The sequence below is a fragment of the Hyperolius riggenbachi genome, chromosome 1, assembly GCF_040937935.1.
Source record: "Hyperolius riggenbachi isolate aHypRig1 chromosome 1, aHypRig1.pri, whole genome shotgun sequence".
Taxonomy (NCBI): domain Eukaryota; kingdom Metazoa; phylum Chordata; class Amphibia; order Anura; family Hyperoliidae; genus Hyperolius; species Hyperolius riggenbachi.
The window spans coordinates 296,428,776-296,454,645 of NC_090646.1; the positions used below are offsets into that span (position 1 = coordinate 296,428,776).

At 44.7% G+C, this 25,870-nt stretch overlaps 2 protein-coding genes across 4 annotated transcripts in view; one reads left to right on the forward strand and one right to left on the reverse strand.

The window, feature by feature from the left end:
* Window positions 1-17,827, reverse strand: part of RFX2 (regulatory factor X2) — a 115,974-nt gene extending 98,147 nt beyond the window's left edge. The window contains exon 1 of one of the 3 annotated variants that reach the window (XM_068233756.1): window positions 17,540-17,827. The gene's annotated coding sequence lies outside the window, so the exon portion shown is untranslated. The remainder of the gene's footprint in view (window positions 1-17,539) is intronic. The other 2 variants (XM_068233755.1, XM_068233754.1) reach the window with 2 other exon arrangements.
* A 128-nt stretch (window positions 17,828-17,955) lies between these two features.
* ACSBG2 (acyl-CoA synthetase bubblegum family member 2) overlaps window positions 17,956-25,870 on the forward strand; it is a 256,592-nt gene continuing 248,677 nt past the window's right edge. Inside the window, exon 1 of the mRNA XM_068233748.1 lies at window positions 17,956-18,058. The gene's annotated coding sequence lies outside the window, so the exon portion shown is untranslated. The remainder of the gene's footprint in view (window positions 18,059-25,870) is intronic.

Genomic DNA, 25,870 nt, shown 5'->3' on the forward strand with positions numbered 1-25,870 from the left:
CAGATACTGATCTTTTGCATGTGTACAGCATCTTGCAACGATTTCTATCTGATGGGGAGTTTAGCTCAATAAAATAGACTGTGTAGAGTATGGCTCTCATACTACATGGAAGGAGGTAAAATTGGTCCCTGATCTTTCATTTTCCAGACTTACCTGATGTGTGTACCTGCATTAATGGAAGTGACCCATAGGGACTTCGCATACCTGGATGTTTTAAAGCGGATTATCTCAATGTGTATATACACTGTTGAGTCAATGAACTCCAGAGGTGTATCTGGGTAAAATGGCGCCTAACGCAGAAACTGGAATCCCCCCCCCCACCCCCCCATCAGAGCCGCCTTCCTCTTTACCAGCAGCAGTCGATCACCCCCCGCCCCCCACCAGCAAAAGGGGCCAAATGTGTTCCATCCATAGTATAGATTCCATCTCCCCCCTTTCCCAAATAAGAAGCCAAAATGAAACAAGGCAAATTCTGATAACCACGTTACTGCAAAAATAATCCTTTGTGCTTAAAGCAAGAGCCTCTTGGAAATTCTCCCTTTTATGGGTTTCTGGACCACGCATGCACAGCAAAAGGAAGCACTATGATTGCCATCTTTCACTGCTCACGTGTGGGTGGAACTTGCACATGCACAGATCAGAATTGCCTATTGGCACTCAGGCGAACTTCTGGGAGGTTGGGGACAGAACTGGACCAGAAACTGCAAATGGTACGGACCCTGAAGACAAGCAGTATGGGGGTTTCTCAGCATAAGATAATCAAGCCCTCCATGGTCTTAATTTAATTATTCAAGGATGCTTTAAGATTTATTGAGCCTGTTATTTCTTTATTCTAGTCTCTGCAAACAGTCTGCAAGAAATTTTTGTTGTGCTGGTGGTAGCAACCTTCTGTGAGGTTAATAGGATTACATTTGCCCGTAATTAGGCAGGCGTTCACTATGCCCTTTTAGTGTTACAGAGGAACTACAGTGAAAATGTAACAAAAAAATGCATCATTTTTACAATTATGTATAAATGATTTAGTCAGCGTTTGCCCATTGTAAAATCTTTTAAATCCCTGATTTACATTCTGACATTACATGGTGACATTTTTACTGTTGGCAGGTGATGTAGCTGCTGCATGCTTTTTTGAAGTTGGAAACAGCTATTTCCCACAATGCAACAAGGTTCACAGACAGGAAACTGCAAGGAGTACCACAGTCCTCAGAGTTTCATCACAATATCAGTCATACAGCGCCCTCTGATGGTCTGTTTGTGAAAAGGAATAGATTTCTCATGTAAAAGGGGGTATCAGCTACTGATTGGGATAAAGTTAAATTCTTGGTCGGAGTTTCTTTAAAGGGGAACTGAAGTAAGAGGTATACGGAGGCTGCCATATTTATTTCCTTTTAATCAATACCAGTTGCCTGGCAGCCCTGCTGGTCTATTTCTCTGCAGTAGTATCTGAATAACACCAGAAACAAGCATGCAGCTAGTCTTGTCAGATCTGACTTTAGTCTGAAACACCTGATCTGCTGCATGCTTGTTCAGGGGCTATTGCTAATAGTATTAGAGGCAGAGGATTAGCAGGGCTGCCAGGCAACTGGTATTGCTTAAAAGGAAATAACCGTGGCAGCCTCCATATACCTCTCTCTTCAGTTCCCCTTTAAGTGCAATGGATCTGTCCAGTGCATCTCTTCCCGATGCCAGAACTCACCGGGCTAAAGGTGCTGTTTGATTGAGTTCAGATCAGGAGACATACTTGGCCATTCAATTACCTTCACCCTCTTCAGAAATGCAACAGTAGCTTTAGATGTGTGTTTTGGATCATTGTGTTGGAAAACTGATGACAGCATTTTCTCCTTAAAGCGGAATATAACCCAGCATTTCAACTTTGCTCTAAAACATTATTTACAGCATATTATAAGTAACCAGCATTTTTTTTTTTTTACTAGACCAGCATTGGAAGGGTTACACACAGAGCTTTAAAGTTCCGTGGAGAGAAATGCAGACACATCCAAAGTTTAGATAGATACATTTAAAGAGAACCCGAGGTGGGATTTAATTATGTTACTGGGGCACAGAGGCTGGTTGTGCACACTAAGACCAGCCTCCGTTGCCCCATGGTGTGCCTCCATGTCCCCTCTGCGCGCCGCTATACCCCCGCAGTGCTGGTGACACGCAGCGTGTCGCAAGCACAATGTTTACCTAAGCGCTGTCTGTCAGCGCCGCTCCCCCCGCCTCCTCCGCATCGGCGCTACCCGCCCGTGTCCCTTCCCTCCGATGCGGAGGAGCGGCACTGACTGACAACGCATAGGTAAACATTGTGCTGGCGACGCGCTGCGTGTCACCAGCACTGCGGGGGGTATAGTGGCGCGCAGGGGGGACATGGAGGCACACCATGGGGCAACGGAGGCTGGTCTTAGTGTGCACAACCAGCCTCTGTGCCCCAGTAACATAATTCAATCCCACCTCGGGTTCTCTTTAAAGAGGAACTCCAGTGAAAATAATTTAATAAAAAAAGTGCATTTATTTTTACAATAATTATGTATAAATGATTTAGTTAGTGTTTGCTCATTGTAAAATCTTTCCTCTCCCAGATTCACATTCTGACATGTATTACATGGTGACATTGTTACTGTGGGCAAGTTATGTAGCTCTTTCTAGCTGCTCTGGCGGTTACAGACAGCTTTAAACAGCCATTTCCTGTCTGTGAACATTGTTACATTGTGGCAGTTTGCCCAGAGTACTGCGGTATTCAGAGCCTCTTGTGGGAGGGGTTTCAGCACAAAATTAGTCACACAGCGCCCCCTGATGGTCTGTTTCTGAAAATCATTCAATTTCTCATGTAAAAGGGGGTATCAGCTACTGATTGGGATAAAGTTCAATTCTTGGTTGGAGTTTCTCTTTAAGTAAACACAATGTAACAAGTGGTGAATTTGACACACCCTCTGACTGCAGGAGCTCCTGCACAGTCAGGCCTAGTGCACACCAGAGCGGTTCCGTCGCGTTTTTCAGATCAGTTTGCGGATGTGGAAACGCTAGGGTAATGTATTTCAATGGGGTGGTGCACACCAGAGCGGGAGGCGTTTTGCAGAAACGCATACTCCCGGGCTGCTGCAGATTTTGGAATGCGGAGGCGTTTCTGCCTCCAATGTAAAGTATAGGAAAACCGCAAACCGCTCTGAAAAAAACGGCAGTTCAGAGCGGTTTTGCAGGCGTTTTTGTGACAGAAGCTGTTCAGTAACAGCTTTACTGTAACAATATCTGAAATCTACTACACCAAAAATGCTTCACAAAACCGCAAAATGCTAGCTGAAACGCTACAGAAAAATAAGAAAAAGCGTTTCAAAATCTGCTAGCGGTTTTTGGTGTGCACCAGGCCTCAGGGCCCTTTCACACCAGAGGGATTTTTCGGTGTTTTAACGCCACGGCCGACGTTAGCGTTTTGCTAGGTAAAAGAAAGTCCATAGACTTTCATTTTACCTTTCACATCTAACTCAGCGTTTTGGAGCGTTGCGTTTCAACGCTCCCAGGAGCTTTTTCAGGGCTGTTAACAGCCAAAGTTGGCTGTTGGCGTTTTAATGATAGTCAATGGAAAAACGCCAACTTCAGCGTTTTCAAAGCCTTTTCAAAGCGTTTTACAGCTATCTTGTTCACTTATTTTTATAGAAGAAAAAAAAAAAAAAAAGGACGTTTTCATATGGGCTGTAAAACTCTTTCAAAAGGCTTTGAAAACGCTTTGAAAACGCTATGTATTGGCGTTAAGCAAAAAGCTGACTTTCAGCCTTTTCTACCGCAGCCTCTAGTGTGAAAGAGCCCTCAGAAAGTGTGTGTCACATTCCTCACTTGTTACATTGTGTTTACTTAAATGTATCTATCTAAACTTCGGATGCGTCTGCATTTCTCTCCACGGAACTTTAAAGCTCTGTGTGTAACCCTTCCAATGCTGATCTAGTAAAAAAAAAAAAAAAAATGCTGGTTGCATATAATATGCTGTAAATAATGTTTTAGAGCAAAGCCAAAATGCTGGGTTATGTTCCGCTTTAAGTATAGAGCACTACATTGTTGAGTTTATGATACCATGAATGAAATTCCAGCTCCCTAACACCAACAGCAATCATGCAGCCCCAAATAAGGACACTGCCACCATCATGTTTCAATGTAGGCACCATGAATTTTCTTTGAAAGCCTCACCTTTACGACGCCATACAGTTTTGAAACTTATTTCCAAAAACAGTGATCTTTGTCTTATCACTCCAGAGTATAGAATCCCAGTAGTCTTCATCTTTTTCAGCATAGGCCCTTGCAAATCGTAGGCATGCTTTTTTGTGCATGGGCTTTACGAGAGGCTTCCTTCGTGTAAGATACCCATGCATTCCATTCCTCTGCAGTGTGAACCATATGGTGTCACTGGAAACTGTCACTCCAATTTGGCTTTCTACTGCGTTAGCTAACTGCAGTGAACTTGCATGGCGATTTTGTCCAACCCTTATCAGAAGACGATCCTGTCGAGACATTAAAGTCCGTGGACGGCCTGGACGTCTCTGTAAGTTGGTTGCACTTCCATCTTTCTTAAAATGTTTTATCACTTTTGCTACAGTATTTTGACTGGTGTGTAAAGCTTTGCTGATCTTCTTGTAGCCCTCACCTTGTGTGTGTAAAGTAATGATTTCCTTTCTCAGATTTTTAGACATTTCCCTTCCATGTGGAGCCATTGCTGACAGCATGGAAAGAGAAGGGCTTTTCTTTGTTAAAGAGGAACTCCAGTGAAAAAAAAAAAAAAAAAAAAAAAAAAAAAAAAACCTTCATTTTTACAATAATTTTGTATAAATGATTTAGTCAGTGCTTGCCCATTGTAAAATCTTTTAAATCCCTGATTTACATTCTGACATTACATGGCGACATTTTAACTGTTGGCAGGTGATGTAGCTGCTGCATGCTTTTTGGGCAGTTGGAAACAGCTGTAAACCGCTATTTCCCACAACGCAGCAACGCAACAACAGGAAACTGCCAGGAGTACCACAGTCCTCAGTTTCTTGTGGGAGGGGTTTCACCACAATATCAGTCATACAGCGCCCCCTGATGGTCTGTTTGTGAAAAGGAATAGATTTCTCATGTAAAAGGGGGTATCAGCTACTGATTGGGATAAAGTTCAATTCTTGGTCAGAGTTTCTCTTTAAGTAATGCCCTTTTATAGTACCCTGTCTGCTGGACACTTCTTAAATGAATCATTAGACTCACCTGTGGTTGAATGCATGTTAAGAATTTTGTAGTCTTAAAGTGAACCTCCAGACTAAAAATCTACTCAGCAGCACTGAAACGGCTAGGTGTTTAACAGTTTCACAGCATCAGAACTGTTTTTCTTATCCAAGCCTCATTTTTAGCTGCACAGAAGAAAACTGCCCGGGCATTTTCCCCCTGATGCTGTGCAAAGCATGATGGGATTTCTGATGTTGGCCTCCTGCTGTTTTGTCACAATTTTTTTTTTTTTTTATATTTTGAATTTGAGATTTAAAGCCTAGCACGGCAGCTGGCAAGGGTGATCAGGACACAGGGCAGTTGGAATTGTGAGGGACATCAATATATATATATTAGAAGGTTTTTAGAAATGCGTGCAGAACTGTCTCAGACATCCTAAGAAATCACTAAATAGTGCAGATTCCTTCTTAAACCGTTAGGAATAGGAGGAGTTAGGAAGGTCTCCCAGGCAGTGCAGTGTGTGAGGGAAATTATTGTTGCTGAGGTAACCAATACATCTGCTGTCAGCAGGCTCTGCATGAGGGGGAGGAGCTCTTCACAAATAATGCCTAGCCTGCAATGCTGCACTATCTGTAGAACTGCTATGAAGCAGTTTAGGGATAGATTTGCACTTTTCTTAGTGCAGCTCTAGAAATCCACACTAAACTCCCGCCATTACGTAGGATTTGAGAAGTTTCTTACTATCATGCAGAACAGTTCCGCTGCTGGTTAGAACAGTTATAGAAGAAAACTGTCGTTAATGCTTTGATAAATCTGGCCCAGTGTCTCATGCTCCCTGTCACCTCCTTTCAACCAAAGAGATGGCTGCCCCCATGAAATCCCAAACATATGCCTGTTCTTTTAAAACAGGGCTGGTAAGAGATTATATTACCTATCTATTTTAATTAACATAACTAATGTAACTTAATGACAGTATGTTTGTTTAGGCTAAAGTTCCCCTTTAAGTGTGGCTTTTCACCTAAGACAATAATTGGGGTGTACTCATTTTTGCAACATGAGCTTGAATGAATTTGTTTGGAAAACCACGTGTGTGTGTGTGTGCAAATTAACAAATCTTGTTTGCAATCAATGACCCACATTTGTTGGAGTATTTGTTGAAGCACAGTATATTATAGAAAATGTTCATACTGAAAGGAAACTAAAGGTTTTCTGACAAATGTAGTGGGGTGTACTCATTTATGCTGAGCCCTGAGATAGATAGACAAATATAGATAGATAGATACACACACACACACACACACACTGGCTGAGCTAAGGAGCTGTGGGCTCCTGGGGCAAGTTTTACATGGGTCCCCCCCAAGCACTCTATACATAATTGATATGGCGCACCAAAACCTGCCAAGGACAAACACACTGTCAGAGTTACAAGAAGGGGTTGGGGAACCGGGTGTTAAGGATTACTACTATTCAAAGCATCTAAGGAAGTGATTATTATAAGCACAGGACCAACAGAGAGCTAATAAGGTGGACCCTTTGGGGGGTGGGGGGCTACCTTGGAGAATGAATATATATATATATATATATATATATATATATATAGATAGATAGATAGATAGATAGATAGATAGATAGATAGATAGATAGATAGATAGATAGATAGATAGATAGATAGATAGATAGATAGATAGATAGATATATTTTTTTATTATTATCTATCTATCTATCTATCTATCTATCTATCTATCTATCTATCTATCTATCTATCTATCTATCTACACACACATTCACTACAAAGTTCCAACACCTTTCTAAATTGTAGGATTATGAATGTGGATTTAGACAGCACGGAGTCAAAATTAAAAAATATGTTTGCCTCTTCGCAAGGAAAAGAATTCCAGAGTCAGATTTAGAAGTTAAATGTGTTTGGACTGAAGTGATGAACTCAAATGTGTTCATCTAACCAGTAGGTGTCTCTGCTCGGAGAGTTACACGGGAAGTCCCCATGTGTTTTGAATGGGAACCATGGAGACCAAAGTTAAACATGAAAACACAGTGATGCCGGCGTATTTTAAATAGCGCCTGGAGGCATTAGGATACAGGTGGCGTGGAGGTGGTTTACAGCTTGTATCTTCGGGAAAAACAAATATCTACCCGCATAGGCTTTAACCCCTTTGAGGTTTGATGCAATACAATAAAATATTTTTCTGTTTAAGGAGGATCTAGTATTACGTACTTGCACATTTATAAAAATAGAAGGGTTTTGAATATCGCTCTCAGAGCTTTTACATGCTTTTAGAAGAATTGGTCACAAAACATGAGATTAAATGTTGAAGCTGCCCTTCCAAATTTTTAGACTGCATGATAATTCCAGTGGGCAGCGAAACATACTAGTTTGCAACATTGGAGTTAATAGTCGGATCGTGGATAAGTTAGCTACTAGAGTGTAATGCATGCTTTAGTGGACAAAGCCAAGCAGCAATTGTGGACCAAGCAACCTCATGACAGTGGGAAAAGAAGTGGCTAGAACAAAGATTTATGGAAGGGATAGCTTTATAATTATTTTCTTTAAAGTAGACATTGACATTAGTAACCTTGCACACATGCCAAATTAAACTTGGCCGACACGACTGATAACAATCCCCACTGCCGAGAATCAAACATGTGTACAGTGGCCCCCAACCCCCTTTGGTGGCTCGATCAGTAAATAGCCTGGCAGATCAATCCAACCAAGAGCATTGTTCTCTCCATTCATTCCTCCTATTGCATTACACTCCTCGTGTGCCGCTCTGTTGGCTCCCCAGCATAGAAACAGAACGCGCCCATATGCACAGACTTGGCACTGTTGTCCGAGGGATTGAGTACCAATCCCTCTCATACAGGTGTACAAGACTTAAAGTGAACCTGAGGCGAGAGTGATATGGAGGCTGCCATATTTTATTTCCTTTTAAGCAATACCAGTTGCCTGGCTGTACTGCTGATCCTCTAAAACATTTAGCCATAGACCCTGCACAAGCATATGAAGATCAAGATTTCTGACAATATTGTCAGATCTGTCAAGATTAGCTGCATGCTTATTTCTGGTTTTATTCAGACATTACTGCAGCCAAATAGATCAGCAGGGCTGCCAGACAACTGGTATTGCTTAAAAGGAAATAAATATGGCAGCCTCCATATCACTCTCACCTCGGGTTCACTTTAATAGGAACCTGAAATGAGAGGACTATGGAGGCTGACATTTATTTAAATGTAATTAATACCAGTTGCCTGGCAATCCGGCTGATCCTCTACCTCTAATACTTTTAGCACAGTACAGAGGCTTCACTCAGTTAGAGCAGAGCAGCAGGTCTGTTTCTCTAACAGATACGCAAAGGCATATTAACATTTAGGCTAATTTCACACCAGGACGTTGCGCTAGAGGGGGCGTTAAGGTCGCATAACGTCCCCCTAACGGAACGCCTGGTGGTGCTGGATCTGGACGTCAGAGTGAGCCGCGTTGTGCAGCTCACTCTGGCGTCAGTGATGCCGTGATGCGCACTCTTGTGCGCATGCGGCATCACGTGGTCCCGCCGGCCAATCGCCGCACAGAGCGGCTGCTCCAGGAAGTAAACACTGCACGTCATAACGTGCAGTGAATATTAATTAGCCATGTGCCTGGCCGCTCTCCGCTCCTCCCGCACATTACTGAGCATGTGCAAGCAGTCTGTCCAAAGTACTGCATGCAGTACGTTGTCTTGTGACGCAGCGTTACAATGTAACGTAACGTCCGCACTGTGAACAGCCCCATTGATTTTTCATTACTGTGCGGTGGGCTGCGTTACAGGCTGCTCTAACGTGCGCCTGTAACGTCCCACTGTGAAACCAGCCTTAAAGAAAAATATTTGTTACAACTGATACAAATGCTGCAATAAATCTGCAATGTATTTACTTCATGTTTTCATGGAAGCAGACATATTGTTAATATCCTGTATTTATCAATTAGCTCTATGCTGTAGCAGTCAGCCGAGGGATCAAATTACAGTTGTGATCAGTCACAGATGATGGGGAATAGGACAGGTTAAACTCTCTAAATACAGGGTACATTTCTATTAGGTTTTCCTTCTGTCTTGTACAAGAGCTCAGGTCCACTTTAAACAATACTATTTGACTGACAGGTCTGCTGATCTTTGGCTGCAGCAGTTACTGAATCACACCTGAAACAAGCATATAGCTTAATCCAGTCAGGCTTCAGTCCAAGACATCTCAAAGACATGCTTGTTTTGTTCAAGTTCTATGGCTAAAAGTATTAAGAGGAAGAGGCCCAGCAAGTCAGCCTCTACATCCCTCACAGCTCAGGTGTGCTTTAAAGAGGAACTCCAGTGAAAATAATGTAGTAAAAAAAGTGCTTCATTTTTTACCATAATTATGTATAAATGATTTAGTCAGTGTTTGCTCATTGTAAAATCTTTCCTCTCCCCGATTTACATTCTGACATTTATTACATGGTGACATTGTTACTGTGGGCAGGGTATGTAGCTGCTCCTAGCTGTTTTGGCTGTTAGAGACAGCTGTAAACAGCTATTTCCTGTCTGTGAACCTAGTTACATTGTAACAAGCTGCCAAAAGTACCGCGGCCTCAGAGCTCCTTGTGGGAGGGGTTTCAGCACAAAATCAGTCATACAGCGCCCCCTGATGGTCTGTTTGTGAAAAGCATTATATTTCTCATGTAAAAGGGGGTATCAGCTACTGATTGGGATAAAGTTCAATTCTAGGTTGGGGTTTCTCTTTAAAGAGAACCTGTACTGAGTAAAATAATTTAAAATAAACACTCGAGGTAACTTCAAATGAACATTACATAGTTACTTTGCCATTAGTTCCTCTCAGAAGCTCACCATTTTCTTCTGACAATGATCCCTTCCAGTTCTGACAACATTTTGTCAGAACTGAAATATATCAGTTGCTCTCAGTTATATATCAGTTGCTGTCAGTTACAGCTGAGAGGAGAACTGATGTGTCCATGTTTCCCTACGGCTCAAGTGGGTGATGTTGCAGTTTAACTGTGTGCTGACCAGAAAGCTGTTATGGTGTAATGGCCATTTTCAAAATGGAGGATGGAAAATTCCCTTGATCAAAGTGAACAAACAGGACGCAGGAGAGGAAAAAGAGATTGAGGAGTATACTACACCGGAGGCAAGTATGACTTGTGTATGCTTATTTTGACTTTTAATTTTCAGTTCAGGTTTTCTTTAAGGCTAGATCAGACAACAATTGATTTCTAGCATTTAGTTGTGCTTTAAAGACTCGGCTCTGGTACACAACACCATATACGTACCTAAATAGAGGGAAGCCTCAATATCCTATTGAGGCTTACCCCGTCACAAAATCAATCGGGAAAAATTTGGACATATGCACGATGAAACTTCTTATCAGATCACTCGTCGATCTGATGGAAAATAGTACAGCGTGTATGAGGCTTTAGGAGTTAGATGTTGCTTGAGATTCACTATGCTGGATCTTTAAAGCAACATTAGGGGATCCCAGACACATGCTAAAGTCTCGCTAAAGTTTAATCCAGCGTGTGTACGTAGCTAAACAGTGTGAATATGCTAGCATTTTGATAGTTCTAAAGTGATTTCACAAGTCAGGAAACACTAGCATTGGGAACCAGCCCTAAAGAACGCAATTACCATAATATCTAGCAAAATATTTAATGATAATTTTTCATCAGTAGCAAGCATAACTAAAACTAGTTCAGCTTAATTATCTCCATGGACAGTTTATGATTGGGCACACAGTTCCATATGTTCACCGCTGTTTGACAATAAGCCTTGCCAAGCCCTCCAGAAGTGGTGGGATAGACCTTGTCTCTCTGCTGAAACGACACAACGCTCTTATTACAGAGCCACAAATAGATGTATGTTGTGCACTTTGCAAATGGCATTCAAAAGCTTCAGCAGCCAGCTTACGGTATATTTATCCTTGTGCTTGCTTTAATGTATAAAATTCTGAACGATTTAATGAAAAGTGAAAACTGACTGCAACCACTACAAAAAAAGCCAAGATATGTGAACATATTCCTGTTCACATATCTTGGCTGTTTTTGTACTGGCAAATGCTGGAGTGCATGTTCAGAATGCCTGAAACAAATTGTGCGTGAATGTTTATGTCAAAACTACAGAATAGTTGCACTGGGCACTAAGCACTTTCTATTAAACAGGAGCTATAGTGAATTTTGGAAAGCTCAGAGCAGTGGGGGGCTAATTTCTCAAGACTGGTGCAAAGAGCTAATTAGATGCTTTGGGCAACCGCTTCACTTTTATTTCAGTTCCCTTGCACCTGTCTTGCCAAATCAGCCCCATTTTTAAGCCATAAAGCTGCCCACAGACATGAGATGACAGCTGGCTGTGCAGAGAATGATGCAACGAACATCTCTCCCTCTGTGCAACAAGCACTGCACAAACTTGCATGATGTGCCAGGCTCAGGCTGGGCTCCCTGTGCATACAGCTTCTTATGGGAATTGAACAGGAAACATTTCAAAGCATCTAAAATTGGGTAATAAAACCAGGAATGGGCAACAAAAACTCAAAAGGATGGTCAGCTCCTTATACCTGATGCAGGGAGGAAGAATCTATAGTCATCAGATTGCCTTCCAATCTATCTCACATACATATGTTTCAAGTATGTACTATAAACTGCCTACATGGTGAAAAGATATACTATAGCTAAGGTTCACACGCTAGCAGGCCGGTTCTCTCATGAAGCACGGTGAAACATTTGTATCAGAGATTACAGGGGCAGCATGTTTGTACTGTGTTTACACTATAGCATGCAGTCAGAATAGGAGGAGAAGTGAGAGGAGAACGAGGTGAAGAGGTCATCATTAGGGAAAAGCAGCATGTTGTGCTGTGTGAGGAGTCTGACAGTGAGTGAGGAGAGGGAGGCAGGAGAGCAGCAGTGTTTCATTTGAATTGCACAGCAGAAGGGAGGAAGTGGCACTGCTGTCCTGACTCAGGAGGAATGGAGTGGCTGAGGGTGAGCTGTATGTCACAGACAGCCAACCAGTGTGCTATTGTGTTGAGCTTCAGCGTGTCATGTGAGAATATTAAATGAAGCAGAGTAAATTATTGGATGCTGTGCTATCGTTTTATTGAACTGGAATCACAAGCGCAAATCACACTGAATGGTGAGATTTTTGCCTGCAAATCGCGATTGCAGGCAAAGCGCTAAGTGTGAACCGGCCCTTACAAGACTATCCTTAGTGGCTGTATTACAGTGACTGCTTGTGATAAGGACTTTTATTATGGTGATATGTGCTTATCCAATTGCATATAACATGGCTGCACTAGTTACAGTGGGGGAATGTAACCTATACTTACTATGGTGGGAGGAAGGAAAACAGCTGTATTGTATTAGGGGCACATGGTGATAACTTATGGAGAGGGCACATTGTTACAGTTTTTATAAAGATATTTGTGGAGACAAGGTTACACTCGTTTCCCAAGATGACTTGTACTTTACTATTGATTTCCATTCCTAAAGTCAAAAATCATCAATTTGCACTAAATGTTAAATTAGATTTGAGCATGCTGATGTTTCACTATTTACCAGGTCCCCCCAACAAAGCATAGTCTTATGGCTGTTATTGGAGTATCTGTACATCCCTCGACATGTAAAACAAACCCTTGCAGTTGCCCCTGCACACTGGTATACAGATTTTTAAGCGACAGCAATTCTCCACCTTCAATGTTAGGCAAAGCCTCCAGCCCCAGAAATGTATTTAAACCCACTATTGATAGACAAATTATGCTATAAGATCAGCAACACTGCATACTGTTGCCATGGCTCAGGGAACCAGTCTCATTTAGCCTTGCACAAGCTTACCAGGCCTGTCGACCAACAATGGATTGAGTTTTGATAATACATGGCGCAGCCTGTACTGGTGCAAACAAACAAAGTGTGATACCTAGTTCTGTTGCTTTGCAGGCGGGGAAGAGGGCAGATGACATGAAACATGGCATAGACACACAGAGTAGGCGGGGTGAGTAGAAAAACTATTCCTTCAGCAGACATGACCTGCCAGGAAGATTTCTCACCATCACATTGGCTATCATTCATAAAAGTGTGGTCGATAAAAATCCGTGCGGGAAAATACCGTTTTCTGGCTGGTCATTCATAAAAATGTTGCCGGTTGCGATACAAGTGCGGCGATTTCCCGAAAAAGGCTGTCGGTAGGCTGGCGGAAACAGAGAAGCTGCCTGAGTCCCTTCGTGCGCTGCTCTCTCTGCTGCTGCTTGGGAGGTCTGTCTCCATTCACTTAAATGTATTCCGCATGCTTATCGCTACTTCCAAGGGAGCAGTATTCCCCGTCCACATACCGCTTGCGTTAGGGCTCTTTCACATTAGGGCAGATTTTGTGAGTTAACGCAAACGGCAGCCGATTCTTTATGAATTGACATTTTGTTGCATTGTTTAAGATAATCACAGCACAAGGCGGTAATTTATCGCTCTGCTCGGGAATGTCAGCTTTTCATGCGGAAACAGCCTTTATGAATACACATTTTGCCAAGTGGTCGGTAAAGTAAGCTGTTTTCAGCATTTCTGCATGCGGAAATGCTTTATGAATGATAGCCATTGTAGGGGATTAGGGGCCACTGTACACATGCTGGATTTTCAACTCCAACCACCTGCCTTGGCTAAGAACCAACCAGCATTTGTAACAAGGCTTTCATTCTCTTGACTACCTCAGACTACTTCAAAACAGCAAAGATCATGGATGTCTACTTTGATCGATCTTTTCCGTTTTGTTGTTACCTAACAACTTCTTGGGGAGGCTCCCCCTTAATTTTAAGGGTAACAGTGCCTTCTATTAAGATCTTACATTCCTCAGTTTTTCTTTTTCGCGTCTACTTCAGCAGCATCTGCAAAGTCTTCCACAACCTCACGAAAGGGAAGGGGGGGGGAGGAAGGCCGATGGAGCAGCATATGAGGAACATCACACAGTAGGCAGGGTGAGTGGGGAGAACAATGCGCTTGGCCAGCGCTCAGCCAAGTCAATGCAGCAGGTGGATCATCCGCTGACATGTTGAAGGGCTTCTGTACACATGCCATATTTTCTGCAAAAGCATGTTAAAACGTTTAATCTGGCTTGTGTAGGTAGCTACAGGAGCAGTCATTGGTACTCCATATTTTGACACAGTGGACAACAGAGAGCTGCTCTGCAACATTAGCATGACAGATCTGATAAAGCTCAAAACCAAAACTTAATGCAGTTACTATAGCAACAATAGAACTGTCAGTTGGCATGTCTATTATTTTATTAACTATGAATGTCTATTTTTCATTAATTCTTAAACACTAGCAATTAGGCCTAGGACCCACTAGAAACTGCAAATGATTTGTTACACAAAAGACAGTTTTTTCGGAGTAATGTTACAAAAAAAAATTGATTTTGATCCTGCATTACTTCAACGCTTTGCAATCCATCCAAAAATGCTGCAAGCATTGAGTTTACGATCTCATTGAAATCGCAACGCTGTAGTGCATACATGTCAAACTCCGGCCCGTGGGACAAATCTGGCCCTCAGGGCCATTACATTTGGCCCTCAAGTGGTTTCTCCACTTTACATTATGTTTGGCCCTCTCTAGACCACTAGGTCTAGAGTGAAGGTGAAGTCCTATAACACCAGGAAAGTTATATGGGGGAGGTAGGGGGAAGCACTAAACACTAGGGAACTGTATAAGGGAGGGTGGGGCTTCTAGACACCAGGAAACCATATAGGGGAGGGTGGGGGGTCTCTAGACACCAGGGAACTGTATAGGGGAGGGTGGGGGGTCTCTAGACACCAGGGAACTGTATAGGGGAGGATGGGGGTCTCTAGACACCAGGGAACTATATAGTGCAGGGAGAACCACTAGACACCAGGGAACGGTATACGACAGTCTTCCTCAACCTTTTAAACCTAGAGGAACCTTGCAAATAACTTTTAGATCTCAAGGAATCCCTGCATTTATTTTGCAGGAGACATGGACCTAAAAAGTAGGTGTAGCTGTTTATTTCACTACCTTCTATTATAGGAGTTGGATGGGGGGGCCATTAGACACCTGGGAACAGGGAGGAGGGTGGCCTGTAGACGTTGAAGTTGGCCCGCGACTTGGTCCCAGTGTACAGTTTCGGCCCACTTTGTATTTGAGTTCGACACCCCTGCTGTAGTGGAATCACCCTCACAGGGTTCCACTGTTGAAGCGATAGGATCGCCCGTTGTGGGGGCGAGTTGATCTGCCAGGCGGACCACTTGTGGGTTGGGGGGTTCTGAACACATGTTTGATTATCTTTTGAGAAGGTCGTTATCCCTGCTGACTTTAGTCAAGCCTGTGTATGAGCCTTTAAAGTGAAACTTTAATATTTATCCTGCAAGCGCCTGGCTGATGAACAGGACTTGCTGACAGGCAATAAACATACCACTATAAGACAACCATGTGAAATATCCCTTCGTGATCATTTTGGGCAACTTCTCAAACTACCATCCACCCAATCACGTTACCAGAATTTCCCTATGAGGTTTCCTGCTGGGTCCCCTTATATGAACTAGTGCCCATACCTTAGATCTCTGTCACTCAAACTTAACGCTCATGATCTGCACAGAGCAGGCTATGCGTACAACAATCTTTCCTAAGTTGTCGTTAGAAACCACAAGAAATGATTTTTCAGGAGATAGTTATACTAGGAGTCTATCGCTTGATACAGTTATGCTGGGAATACACGGGTCGATCCGGCGGCCGATTAGCCGCCAGATCGACTCCCGTCGCGTCCCCGCAGATCGATTACCGCTCGGGTCAAGCAGCGTGATCGGACCAGCTGAATATTATCAGCAGGCCGGATCAGCTGCTCGATACACGGTACACAAACGTACATATAACGGTATCAAACAAGGAAACCTGTCACTGATTTGTGTACTACTTGATTGCTACACTATCTCTACAAATTTATATCACTTAGCATATATTTGTTTTAACATAATGACTAGGCATGATTTACCAAAGGAAAACAGCAGTGAACAGCGCCTGCAGTCACTTCACACATGGGAGAATTTAGAAGGAGAATCACAGGATGCACATAACTGTCACAGGATGCACATAACTTAAGAGGTCTCTGCTTCAATTCTCACTTTTAATAAATCAGCACCAACATTTTAGTTTCTTCTGCTGCACAGCTCTAAAGAAGGCCGGCAGCCAATTCACATGAGAGTTTAGATATAGCGAGTCCAAAAGCAAGAAAAATAAAACCCTATCATTCTATAAGATATATAAGCAGTTGGGGAAACAAATGGATGAGTTTATGCTAAATGTGTGAATAACACTGCAACAGCAAGGGAACACACAGTTATAAGAAAGGTCTGAAAACACATTTAACTGGCACAAAAGAAAACCCATTCTCAATCTCAACTACTATAGGGACAAAATACATCAGGCTGCCAGGAAAATTGCTGATGACTGGAAACCTCTTTGTCATGGTGTTTTCCCAGGTGACTGGAACAGATGTGTGAGAGAAAAAAAAAAATAGAGCATGGAATGACTTCTAAAAAATATATATTTCAACCTGTCCACAGTCAGATTTTAGTCTGGCAGGTTAGTACAATAACCAACAAGCGTGTAGTGCAAAGTCTTTAACATTGCTTAAACTCAGAAAGTTCCAAAAGTTTCAATGTGTTTGCTAAAATTGACAGGTCAGATTTGAAACAGCTGACTGTGTGGCCTGCCATCTTAAAAGCCAAACATACACCACCAGCAGGTAGTAATAAGTACACTGTAAAAAGTGGGCACTTTGCTTGGCATTAGATATTTTAATTCTACAGTAACTGACAATCCAGATAGAATGTCAACTACTGCAATTTCTCTATCTGCATGTTTCCAGAAGCTTTCTCTTTAACAAGAGATGCCTCCAATAAGAAAAGGCCTTGGTGACACATAAAAAGGTGTGTGTACTATACACACTTGTAGCACGATGCATATTGTCTAGGTATGACGACACGACACTATGAGCACATAAAAAAAAAACATCTTTCAGCAGCAAAAACTACAACTATTGCTTCTTCTAAACTTTACAGAAAAACCTTCCAAAGTTGAAGATCTATAATTCTGATTGATAACAACTACAACCCGAGTAGAATGCCATCCAGGACACAGCCTTGCAGGGCGAATGATTATATATATATATATATATATATCATACATACTGTAGGTGTGTATTTATACATGTAATAAATGGAGGTATCCTTTTACTTTTCTATCTGCCCATCATTACCCCTGTGTACTTGCTGAACCCCTCAGTTCCCTGCCCTACTCGCCCTTTGGCACGGCGGATTGAACGAGTGAGCAGATCACCTGGCTCCGGCTCCCCGAGCGGCGAGCTGCTTGATGATGTGAAAGTTCTGGCCCCGCGGTCCCCGGGCTGCTACTCCGGCCACTGCTGATCGTGTGTCTCCGGTTGGCAAGTAACAGTCTCCACGGCTACAGTCACTATGGCGCCGGGGGTCTCGAGGCAACAGTTGCTATCCTCTCCCTCTGACGTCATCAACGTCTGTTCCCCGCCCAGTTCTCTATCATGTTTACTGCAATTGGCTGTTAGGGTAATGACGACAAGACGTTCGTAGATGGTGTAACCATTAGACGTGCCCCTCCTAGCACTCCCCCTGCCCTCAGTATCAGTCTCCTTGACGAGAAACAAGGCGGGATGTGAGCTTTGGCGCCAGCAGTGGCGGGAGGTAGTGATTGGCCGAACGTGGGGGAAGGGCAGTTACCATGGCAACCGCCAAACTTCGTGGAAGTTGAAGCGCTGAATTTTTAAAGTGTCCGCGCTGTTTTCTGTAAACTGAAACCGGAATGACGCTATCCTCTTAGCTGGTAGGGTGAATCAACAGCTTAAAGAGGAACTCCAGTGAAAATAATGTAATAAAAAAGTGCTTCATCCTACCTAATAATCTACAAGTGTCCCTTCGTCCCATGTCCTTGTGTCAGTGCTTTTGCGCTACTGCGCATGTCCTGCACAGACACACAGCCATAGGACGCAACAACAACAAATAACATTTGTAAAGCGCTTTTCTCCCGTGGGACTCAAAGTGCATAAGCATGGCTCCGACCATCGTGGTACAGAGGAAGAATTTTATAAGTCTGGAAATGCCAGGCTAAACAGGTGGCTTTTCAGTCTGGATTTGAATAGCTCCAGGGATGGTGCTGTCTCTACTGGGTGTGGTAGGGAGTTCCAGAGAGTAGGGGCAGCATGGCAGAAGGCTCTATCTCCAGATTTTTTGAGGTGCACTCTGGGAGTGACCAAGTTTACAGAACTTGCTGATCTGAGGTTGTGAGAGGTGTGGTGCAGCTTCAGCAAGTCCTTCATGTATCCAGGGCTCAGACTGTGCAGGGATTTGAATGTCAGCAGTCCAATCTTGAAGAGTATTCTCCATTCTACTGGTAGCCAGTGCAGTGAGCGAAGGATCGGTGTAATGTGACAGTGGCGAGGCTGGTTTGTTAGCAATCTGGCAGCAGAATTCTGCACTAGTTGCAGGCAACGCAGGTCCTTTTTGGGGAGGCCAACATAAAGGGCATTGCAGTAGTCCAGCCGTGATGTGATGAAGGCGTGGACTAGGGTTGGAAGATCCTCTGGGGGAATCAGATGTTTAATCTTTGCAATGTTCTTCAGATGAAAGAAGGAGGATTTAACTACAGATGAAATTTGGTTTCTGAAACTCAATTCCCCATCGATTAGTACGCCAAGGCTGCGCACAAAGTTGGAGCTGTTTATGTCTGAATTCCCAATCCTGATTGGTGTTGCTTTAGGATAAAGCTGTTTTGATGGCGGGCACTAGCCTTGGACAAACAGGACCTCAGTTTTGTCAGCATTCAGTTTCAACCAGTTATCATTCATCCATGCCTGTAGCTCAGCTAAGCAAGAGTTTATTTTTGGGGTAGGGTCTGTTCCACCAGGTTTGAAGGACAGGTATAGCTGTGTGTCATCGGCGTAGCAGTGGTACGTCAGGCCATGTCGTTGGATAAGTGTGCCGAGTGGCAACATGTAGATTGCAAACAGCAGAGGGGATAGGATTGATCCTTGTGGCACTCCGAATTGTAGAGGTGCAGGTTTGGACATTATAGGTCCTAGGGACAGGCCCGCCATCAGGGGGGGACATCCGTGACTCCCGTCACGGGCCCGGGCCTGCAGGGGGGCCCCATCCCCGCCGCGGCCCTAGCGGGTGCCGCCGACCGCCGCTCAACCTCCCCTGGCCACTGCTCCCTCCCTCCATCCCTCTAGCCGCCGCCTCCGCCGCCGCGTCAGACCCCGATCAGGCGGCGACAATAGTGCGGGCGCTAGGACCCAGCGCCCGCACTGATATGCGGAAGTGACGTCACTTCCGCATATAGAGCGGGTGCGTCCAGCGCCCGCTCTTACTGGTCGGGTCGCCGCTGATCTTGAGGTCTGATGCTGCTGGCAGCCTGGCAAGGTAGGGGAAGCAGCGGTGGCGGCTGGGGGGGGGGCTCCCTGTCACTCACTCACTAGCTAAAGGGCCTCCCTGTCACTCACTCCCTAGCTAAAGGGCCTCCCTGTCACTCACTCACTGCCTAATGGGGCTCCCTGTCACTCACTCACTAGCTAAAGGGCCTCCCTGTCACTCAGTCCCTAGCTAAAGGGCCTCCCTGTCACTCACTCACTGCCTAATGGGGCTCCCTGTCACTCACTCACTAGCTAAAGGGCCTCCCTGTCACTCACTCACTCACTAGCTAAAGGGGCTCCCTGTCACTCACTCACTGCCTAATGGGGCTCCCTGTCACTCACTCACTAGCTAAAGGGCCTCCCTGTCACTCACTCCCTAGCTAAAGGGCCTCCCTGTCACTCACTCACTGCCTAATGGGGCTCCCTGTCACTCACTCACTAGCTAAAGGGCCTCCCTGTCACTCACTCCCTAGCTAAAGGGCCTCCCTGTCACTCACTCACTGCCTAATGGGGCTCCCTGTCACTCACTCACTAGCTAAAGGGCCTCCCTGTCACTCACTCCCTAGCTAAAGGGCCTCCCTGTCACTCACTCACTGCCTAATGGGGCTCCCTGTCACTCACTCACTAGCTAAAGGGCCTCCCTGTCACTCACTCACTCACTAGCTAAAGGGGCTCCCTGTCACTCACTCACTGCCTAATGGGGCTCCCTGTCACTCACTCACTAGCTAAAGGGCCTCCCTGTCACTCACTCCCTGGCTAAAGGGCCTCCCTGTCACTCACTCACTGCCTAATGGGGCTCCCTGTCACTCACTCACTAGCTAAAGGGCCTCCCTGTCACTCACTCACTAGCTAAAGGGGCTCCCTGTCACTCACTCACTAGCTAAAGGGGCTCCCTGTCACTCACTCACTAGCTAAAGGGGCTCCCTGTCACTCACTCACTAGCTAAAGGGGCTCCCTGTCACTCACTCACTAGCTAAAGGGCCTCCCTGTCACTCACTCACTAGCTAACGGGGCTCCCTGTCACTCACTCACTAGCTAAAAGGGCTCCCTGTCACTCACTCACTAGCTAAAGGGGCTCCCTGTCACTTACTCACTAGCTAAAGGGGCTCCCTGTCACTCACTCACTAGCTAAAGGGCCTCCCTGTCACTCACTCACTAGCTAAAGGGGCTCCCTGTCACTCACTCACTAGCTAAAGGGGCTCCCTGTCACTCACTCACTAGCTAAAAGGGCTCCCTGTCACTCACTCACTAGCTAAAGGGGCTCCCTGTCACTTACTCACTAGCTAAAGGGGCTCCATGTCACTCACTACCTAACCTGGGGGTCCCTGTCAGAATCCAGGTGAGAGGTGTCTACCATAATAAGGGGGCATTATGTGCCTCATGTCTGCTGAATTTGTCTTGTTGGGGGCCTAATGATTGAATTTTTACTTGTTGGGGGCCTCATGATTTGTTGGGAGCCTCATTGCCTCAAGATTGCTGAATTTGTCTTGTTGGGGGCCTCATGATTTGTTGGGGACCTCATGATTTGTTGGGGCCTCATGATTGCTGAATTTGTCTTGTTGGGGGTCTCACGATTGCTGAATTTATCTTGTTGGGGGCCTCATGATTGCTGAATTTGTCTTGTTGGGGGCCTTATGATTGCTGAATTTGTCTTGTTGGGGGTCACATGATTGCTAACTGCGAGACTATGGGAAAAGCTGAATCATTACCATATGAGACAATAGCATTAAACCTACTTTTTTAGTTTTTTTAAACAGAAAATAAAACTGGGAGGTTCTAAAAAAATGATGGAGCACTTCCTCCTTCCGGCTTGAAGGAGGAAGTGCTCGATATCGAGGCTTGCAACGCGTCCATTCGGAAACTTGCACCTCGTTGAAACGCTGGGCGGAGAGCGGCGGTCTGGGTAATTAACCCCGCCGCATCTAGCCGCTCAGCTGTGGCAATTAGAGCTAACTTGAATCACGAGTATCCACCGTGGTTATTCGTGATTAATTTGTGGACAGCAAGCCTCCAACTAGCTCTGCCAACATGTAATGGCTACGCACATTTCTCAGTTTTGGGGGTGGGGGGGCCCGGACTGATGATTTGTGAGGGGCCCCAAAATTTCTGATGGCGGCCCTGCCTAGGGATACTCTCTGTGTTCTGTCAGTCAGGAATGATCTGAACCACTGGAGGACTGATCCACTGATGCCACAGTACTCCTGCAGTCTGTTAAGCAGGATTTCATGGTCAACTGTATCAAAAGCCGCTGAGAGATCCAACAGGATTAGGATGGAGCATTCCCCTCTGTCCCTTGCCATGAGCAGATCGTTGCAGACTTGGATGAGGGCTGTTTCACAGCTGTGGTGTTTCTTAAAGCCAGATTGTAGAGGGTCCAGGATGTTGTTTACTGACAGCCAGGTTTCAAGTTGCAGATAGACAGCCTTTTCAATAACTTTACCTAAGAAGGGGAGGTTGGAGACAGAAGGTGGCCGGCCGAGTGTGTGTGCTCGTGCGGCAGGTGCGTGCGACAGCAGGCAGGTGTGTGCATGGCAGAAGGTGGCCGGCCGAGTGTGTGTGCTCGTGCGGCAGGTGCGTGCGACAGCAGGCAGGTGTGTGCATGGCAACAGATCTAGAGCCTGTTTTTACAGAGCTTTTTACAATTATGTATAAATGCAAGGGTGTAACAATAGATCCTGCAGGGGAGCCCAGAAGCAGTGGGGGGGGGGGGGGGGAGAAGTTATTTCTTTTTCCTGTCCTGAGAGACTGACAACTAAGGGCACGGCAAGAAAAAAAACGTTCTGTTTTCTGCACAATTGTTCTAATGAATGCATCTGCTTAACCACTGATTAGGAATGATACAAAGATTTGTAGACAGTCCCTATTTAGTGTGCAGCAAGCTCTTGTGTACAATGCCCAGCCCCCAACTTCTCTATCCCTCCCCAAGTGCTCTGTACTATAGTGATGCTGGAGGAGTCTGCAGAGCCAGTTCTGCTCCATCAGAGATTAACAGAGTGAGTGTAATTAGCTGAGGCTGGGTGGACACTCGTCTGTTGGTTTTCTGTGTGCGTTTTCTGAACACCATGTGTGTCTTTGTGAAAACATGCACGTTTTATCACAGAAGCTATGGCAGCGATCGGATATGATGTCATGACGTCATGCGCAGTCCCGATCCTCCCCATAGCGTGGAGCTGATTGGGAGGCAGCACCAATCGCGGGATCCCTGGGGGGTACGTATTTACGGCGACAATCGGGGGGATCGGAGCAGAGCGGCGAAACTTCCAAGCTTTGCAGTGGGCCCAATGATTTCTACTTACACCCCTGTATAAATGATTTAGTCAGTGTTTGCCCATTGTAAAATCTTTCCTCTCCCTGATTTACTTTCTGACATTTATCACATGCTGACATTTTTACTGCTGGCAGTTGATGTCAGTGGAAGGAGATACTGCTTGTTTTTTTGGTAGTTGGAAACAGCTGTTATTTCCCACAATGCAACAAGGCTCCCACAGTGTGATGTCAGAACCATGGTCCTGATATCACACTGTGGGTGTGGTTTCAACACAATATCAGCCATACAGAGCCCCCTGATGATTCGTTTGTGAAAAGGAAAAGATTTCTCATGGAAAAGGGGTATCAGCTACTGATTGGGATGAAGTTAAATTCTTGGCTACAGTTTCTCTTTAAAATCATGGTCGGCTTTCAAATATATTATACACACATTTAACTGCAATTTGATGCGTGTGCGGAATGCATATCTTTTTCAAACCTAAATAATTACAGTATAACTATGTACTATATGGAATTTCTTGGGAAATGTGCAGTGCAGTGTACAAGTTTTATGTTTTTGCTATTAGGAAAAAATCGTTCTTCTCAGGTCCAGATTTTTTTTTTACACTATTTTCACTGAAAGTGTGCTAGGTATGTATTTAGCACAGATTTTTATTCACACGCCGTCTTTTTGATTTACCACCATGAGCAACTTTACCACGTAACACCGACACATGTACTGGCGTCACACAGGGGAAGGCCAGGATTCGTGTAACAGGTGAGCATGCAACATTCAAAATGGGCCCGTGGGGTACACATACACTTGGGAGACTGGCCAGGGGTCCGTCAATTGTCAGGAAAACAAACGCTGTTACCGCCGTGCACCTGGTCAAGCCTTTGCAACCAAGATTTTCCAGCATGCCCAATCCAACATTTCAATCAGAAATCAAAACACAGATATTGATGACGAAAATCGAGTATTATATGTGCACCCTTAGGGCCTGAGCCTAATAACACATTTGTGTCTGCTTTTCTGCAACACATTGTTATGCTAGGTACACACAATACAATTTTCTGACAGATTTACTGTCAGATTGATTATTTCCAACAAGTCCGATCTAATTTCCTACCGATCTTCCATATAAGTGAATGGAAAATCGATTGGAAAACCAGATCGGACCTGTCAGTAAATTTGTCAGAAAATTGGATCTTGTGCACCTAGCATTACAGATACTGAAAAGCTGACAGAAGCTGACACAAATGTGTTGGTGGTCTGAGGCTCAAGACATTTTTTGAGCACACGCATCCAATTTTGATTGGCTTGGAAAATTGAGTGACCGTGGAGCTTGCACAATCGTAAACACATTTAGATAAATGTTCCAATTAATCTCAATGTTGGACACACGGTCAATCCTGGCAGTAAACAATGCGTACGGACGCTGGCAGCTTTCTATCTTTCCACCTAATGGTGCCAGCGATTAATTCGGTAGTGTGGCCACCCAACTGTAATTTCGATTGATTACTGGCCAAAATCGATTAAAATCAACAATCGTGTAGATCTCGCTTGAAAGTCGGCGGTCAGGTGTGAGACGGTATATTTTGGAATGACCTGTGCCAGGTCTCCTTCCATCTAAAATGTGCTCCCCTAGACACGTGGAGAGTGTTGCAGCGGAGGGGCACACTCAACTGTCCGTTGGTTTGCTTCTCCTATGTTCTCTCTTCATTGCCACCAGGGTGTGTGTATCCCGTGACCCTATGGCATTGTACATGGTCACATAAAGAGAGAGAGGACACAAAAGGAGTGTGCTGGCAGACAGGAGATCCTACACTCTGTGGACGGCCTAGGGGAAGCTCATTAGATGAGGGAGACGTGGGGGCCCTGCAGGCAGTGGAGGCTCCATAGATTTTCAGTAGATTTCATGAGTCAGCATTTGTATGGATGCACTAGTCTTCGGAACTACTTGAGGTTACGAGTAGTTCCAAAGGCTGCCCCAGGAGTGTTGAAGACCCAGCAGGAGTAACTTCCACCGAGGATGGACCGAGGCCCGGGAAGGCTCTATTGTATCCAGAATCTTTGCTCTACACCTCAATTTAGATTTGCTTTAATAATTCACAGTAGACTGCTGGCGCAACAACTCAATTAGGGTCAAAGCTGATAAAATGTTCTGATGTGAGGAAGACAGAAACACTTTACAGCAGTGGTTCCCAATTCATCGAGCCATTACACATCTACATCAAATGTTTAGCTCTCCATGACACACTGTTGCTAGCACACAGCCGGCTGCTAATGAATGGCATAATGATGGCTGCTAGTGAGTGGCTTTTGCTGTTAGCATAGTTGCAGCTGCTAGTGAGTGGCTGTTTATGCTACTGGCATAGTGGTCAGCTACTAATGAGTGGTAGCTTCTAATTGTTGGTTGCTGCTGGCACAGGGGCTGCTGCCTAAATATGTGTAGATACAGTAGGTGCTTCTCTTTGCAGGTCAGGAAATTCCTGCCAAAGGAAGGCACACCCTTTTTTTAATAAGAAGCATGGGTTTCCTTCATCAATAGAGATGGCCCAAGCGGTTCGCACGCAAACTTATTTGCGCAAACAACGCGAGTTCGCGATCAAATGCAAACTTTATGCGAGTTCGACCCACCCCCTATACTTCATCATTGGGCTAAATTTTGACCCTCTACATCACAGTCAGCAGACACATGGCAGCCAATCAGGCTGCACTCCCTCCTGGAGAGCCCCTCCCCCCCTTATAAAAGGCAGCAGTGTCGGCCATTTTCTGACTCTGTGTGCTGCTGTTTTAGTGAGAGAAGGGAGAGAGGTTGCTGCAGAGATAGGGAACACTTAGTTAGGCTCTTCGTAGGCTTGTTAGCTTGCTCCTTGCTGATATTTATTGCTAAATAGCACCCCAAAACAGCTCTTTTGATAGCTAATGTTCTTGTGATGTTTTTGTTTTTTTTTGTGCGGCCCACTGACACTTGCAT